The sequence below is a fragment of the Penaeus japonicus genome, unplaced genomic scaffold (assembly GCF_977035675.1).
Source record: "Penaeus japonicus unplaced genomic scaffold, GWHDUDI00000001_assembly GWHDUDI00000025, whole genome shotgun sequence".
NCBI lineage: Eukaryota > Metazoa > Arthropoda > Malacostraca > Decapoda > Penaeidae > Penaeus > Penaeus japonicus.
In genome coordinates this window covers 24,161,614-24,166,613 of record NW_028234427.1, presented here as the reverse complement: position 1 = coordinate 24,166,613, position 5,000 = coordinate 24,161,614, and the positions used below count along the sequence as shown (strand labels likewise).

The 5,000-nt window shown below is 33.8% G+C and overlaps 1 protein-coding gene across 3 annotated transcripts in view; it reads right to left on the bottom strand.

The window, feature by feature from the left end:
- Window positions 1-4,120: 4,120 nt before the first annotated feature.
- LOC122260293 (zinc transporter ZIP1) overlaps window positions 4,121-5,000 on the bottom strand; it is a 23,771-nt gene continuing 22,891 nt past the window's right edge. For all 3 annotated transcript variants that reach the window (XM_086551473.1, XM_086551472.1, XM_043027498.2), the window contains exon 3: window positions 4,121-5,000. This exon is cut by the window's right edge and continues 1,207 nt beyond it. The gene's annotated coding sequence lies outside the window, so the exon portion shown is untranslated.

Below are 5,000 nucleotides of genomic sequence, written 5' to 3'. Positions count from 1 at the left end.
AGAAGTCAGAGAAGAGGAAAGTCTTGATTTCCTTTAGTAGCTTTCTTTGATTCTCTAACGTATGTCTTGATTTTATTTTCTCTTTCTTTCTTTTTGTTTCTCTCGTTTAAGTTCTCAGGTTTTATTTATGTGATGTGTCTATTGATATCTCCACAGATTGTCAAAGATATAGGAGTTACCCCTATTATTTTGTAAATATTTTCTTTGAAGGAGTGGATATAATATAGTTGGTCTTTAAGGATAGATTAACCTATGATAATTAAGAAAATATCATCTAATTGATTTCCATTCAATCTTATATTGCTTATCATATGTTTTAAGTCAACTGATGTTAAAAGAACCGAGTTGAAAACATTTGAAAAAGATGTTGACCCAGCGGATTCGCCGTAAAAATGCCTATTGTTACTGCTTTATTTTTGTGGTAAAATTCCATTTTGTTTTAGACTATACGACTAGTTAAGTGTAACTAAACATAGCTAAGAATGTCTTAAACAATTCACATATAGTGCAAACGTAAATGGTAACAAGATGTTTTGAATATGTGATGATTTAAACAAGTGATTTTTCATCAGGAAGCAAAATGGCGAGAGTTATTCTTTAAATTGTAATGTGTGAAAGAAGGTTAAATACCATTTATATTTATTAGTCAAGAATAATGTGAATAAAAATTAACTAAATACTTTAGTATTTGAGTTACTTTTTGTTAGTGTCAGTGTTGCAAGCTTAAGCAAGAAACAAAAATGTGAATTGGGAATTATTGAGGTCATATAAGATGACCCGTGAATGATATCGGGAAAACTACTCACTATAAGTTAATGAAAATATCTCTCTCTCTCTCTCTCTATCTCTCTCTCTCTCTCTCTCTCTCTCTCTCTCTCTCTCTCTCTCTCTCTCTCTCTCTCTCTCTCTCTCTCTCTCTCTCTCTCTCTCTCTCTCTCTCCCTCTCTCTCTATTCTCTCTCTCTCTCTCTCTCTCTCTCTCTCTCTCTCTCTCTCTCTCTCTCTCTCTCTCTCTCTCTCTCTCTCTCTCTCTCTCTCTCTCTCTCTCTCTCTCTCTCTTATCCCTCTATTCCCTCTCCCCCTCTCTCTCTCTCCTCTCTCTGCTCTCCCTCTATTCCCTCTCCCCTCCCACCCTCTCTCTCTCTCTCCTCTTCATCCCTCTCCTTTCCTCTCTTCTCCTCTCCTCTCCTCTCCCCCTATCCCCTTTCCCCTCCCCCCCCCCTTCTCTCTCTCTCTCTCCTCTCCTCTCCCCCTATCCCCTTTACCCTCTCCCCTTCTCTCTTTCTCTCTCTCCTCTCCTCTCCTCCTATCCCCTCCCCCCCTCTTCTCTCTCTCTCTCTCTCTCTCTCTCTCTCTCTCTCTCTCTCTCTCTCTCTCTCTCCCTCTCTCTCTCTCTCTCTCTCTCCTCTCTCTCTCTCTCTCTCTCTCTCTCTCTCTCTCTCTCTCTCTCTTCTCTCTCTCTCTCTCTCTTTCTCTCTCTCTCTCTATCTCTCTCTATTCTATATCTATATATATATTATATATATATATTTTATATATAATTATATAATATATATATATATATATATATATATATATATATATATATATATATATATATATATATTTATATATATATATTTGCATTATATAATATAATATATATATATAATTATATATATATATATATATATATGTATGTGTGTAAGCGTGCGTGAAGAGCGCATGCAAAATGTATTCAGAAAATTACGAGGTCTTCGCTATCTAGGCGACGACGTTATCCCAGTCTCGCTTGCATGGTAACAGTAGCTATCTTGTTTGCATATTGCATTCTCTCGTGCGTAAATTCCGGCTCATTTTTGCGCGTGATTTTGAAATTGTGATTATTCATTCCATCTTCCTGGCCATCTACCTGTTTATCTCCTTTCTCTATTTCTCTCTTTGCATTCACTTTATCTATGTCTTTCTCTCTCTCTCTTTCTCTCTCTCTCTCTCTTTATCTCTCTCTCTTTCTCTCTCTCTCTTTATCTCTCTCTCTCTCTCTCTCTCCCTTTCTCAAAGGTTTTTCATTTTTGCTTTTCGCGAGTACAAAGAACATGTAAAGCTCAATATCCTCTCATTTGCATTTGGCGGGAAAAAAACAAAAGACATTCGAAGACAAAGGATTCTTTTCTCAGAAACATAAGCGGTACTTCTATACATAATATAAAAAGAATATATAACTATTGCAAAAAGAAAGAGATAAAAAAAAAGACTGGTTTATTTCATCAATAAAAAAGCAAAACAAGCAAGGCGCTTACACTAATTCTTTTGTTCTCCAACACAAAATGGCGCTTGAGCAAACATGGCCGCCGCGGGTTCTTGGTAATTAGACAGGCATTCTCTCCCGGGATTTATCCTTGTTTGGTCATTATCAAACACACACGGAATTAAGGAGATTTTGGTGTTAGATTAGTCATGGCAATTAAAGATGGATGGTGGGAGCATTCCTTTCGGTCTGCAATTTTTGTTTTGAGATACCAAAGATGATGATAATGATTTTGATATAACTAGGATGATAATAGTGATAATGATATTGTCGATGATGACAATGATAATGATAATAAAGATGATGACAATGATAATGAACATGATGACATTGATAATGATAATAAAGATGATGACAATAATAATGTTAATAACAATAGTAGTAAATATCATCATGATAATGATCGTATGATGATAATAATATTCATTATAACACTGGTAAAGATAATAACAGTAATGATGGGAAAATCATGATGATAAAAAGTAACAATAATAATTTTATAATAACAGTGATTATAAGAATAGATAATGCTGATAACTGTATTTTGATTGTGATTATTATCATTATAATTACTATTATCATTATTCTTATTATTATTATTATCTTTATTGGTACCATTAATGTTATTTATGTCGTTACTATCTTTATTGTTAATATGATTATAATTATTATTATTATTATCATTACTATTATCATTATTATCATCATTACCTTCAAATACATCATTATAATTTCCATTTGGACAATTACTATTGTTTTTATTATCATTAATAATGGTATCATTATTAATGATATTACCATCAATGTTATCATCATTATCCTCATCATTGTTACTATCATTATTCTTATCATTATCATAATTGTTATGGTTATTATTGTTATCACCATTATTACGATAATGATTATCATTATTACTAAGCTTATCGACATTGCTATATATATAGTGTCTCCTTTTGTCTTCAATACAATACATTATACTCCTTATTTCTAACTATATACCCAGAAAAGAAACTATAGTTCTAGATTAGTTACCCCTTAACCCTTTTACAGTTTTCTGTAATTCCATTTTCTGTAGGACTACTCTAAATCATATACCTACAACTGTCGTGTATTTACATATGTTGCCTTTCAAATTAAAGATATAAAGATGGAGGTTGATGTTTTATAGGATTAATAGGCTTTGGTTGACTGCGTTTTTTTGACTGTGTGTGTGTGTGTGTGTGTGTGTGTGTGTGTGTGTGTGTGTGTGTGTGTGTGTGTGTGTGTGTGTGTGTGTGTGTGTGTTAGTGTGTGTGTGTGTGTGTGTGTGTGTGTGTGTGTGTGTGTGTGTGTGTGTGTGTGTGTGTGTGTGTGTGTGTGTGTGTGTGTGTGTGTGTGTGTGTGTATTAGCGTGTGTGTGTTAGTGTGTGTGCGTGTGTGTGTGTGTGTGTGTGTGTGTGTGTGTGTGTGAGTGTGAGTGTGTGTGTGTGTGTGTGTGTGTGTGTGTGTGTGTGTGTGTGTGTGTGTGTGTGTGTGTGTGTGTGTGTGTGTGTGTGTGTGTGTGTGTGTTAGTGTGTATGTGTTAGTGTGTGTGTGTGTGTATGTTAGCGTGTGTGTGTTAGTGTGTGTGCGTGTGTGTGTGTGTGTGTGTGCGTGTTAGTGTGTGCGTGCGTTAGTGTGGGTTAGTGTGTGTGTGTGTGTGTGTGTGTGAATATATATAAATACATCATATTAATCTCTTATGAGACCCATCTGATCATCCTCTTCTACACGTGACGATATCACCACGGTACACTATATAAAAAAAGCCCTTTGACACATGAACAACTTCTCAGGTAAATAAAATACTTCATAATGTTATCAGAAAATAGATATATTTAGACGCCACAGTGAAAAATAGGATAAAAGCTTATCTGTTTCTCAGTATGATGAAGATAATGAGACAGGACCACGACCCTGTATGTCAATGATTAAAGTTTTATCACTCATTATCATTATTTTTTTAATTAGATGTTGATAAAGAAGAAGTTGATTCTATATAATTGTTTAGCTTACAGTTAATTTCTAATATTGTTGTTATGATTCAGTTGTCACTGATTTATTATTATTATTTTGTTGATTGTGATTATTGTATTATCTATTTGTAATTGTTATTCTCATTATTGTAATTGCTGTTATTTCTATCATTATTCCTAATGTTATCATCATTATTAATAATAAGGCTGTTGCTGTTATTATTTTAACTATAAGCATTGTCATTATTATTGTTATTATCACCACCACCATCATCATCATCATCATCATCATCATCATCATCATCATCATCATCATCATCATCATCATCATCATCATCATCATCATCATCATCATCATCATCATCATCATCATCATCGTCATAATCAACACCATCATCATGATTATCCTCATCATCTAAGGAAAGAGAAAGTTTTTTTTCTTGATTACATAAAAAAATACATATGCATAAAATACTGCATCAATTAAAGATAAACATGGAATAATATTATGGAAATTGTTAAGCTAGGTTACAAATTCTTGTAATTTGCTTTGATTTTACTTTTGTTTCTTTGTTTGTTTGATTCACCACCTTTTTACTCCTTCTCATCTGAAATAATCTAAAGAATCCAGGATGACTCATGCAACTCCCACCCATCAACAAATTGACACCAATAAACGAGAAATGAGAAGAAGACCTAGGTTCTCTTCCCATCACCCTC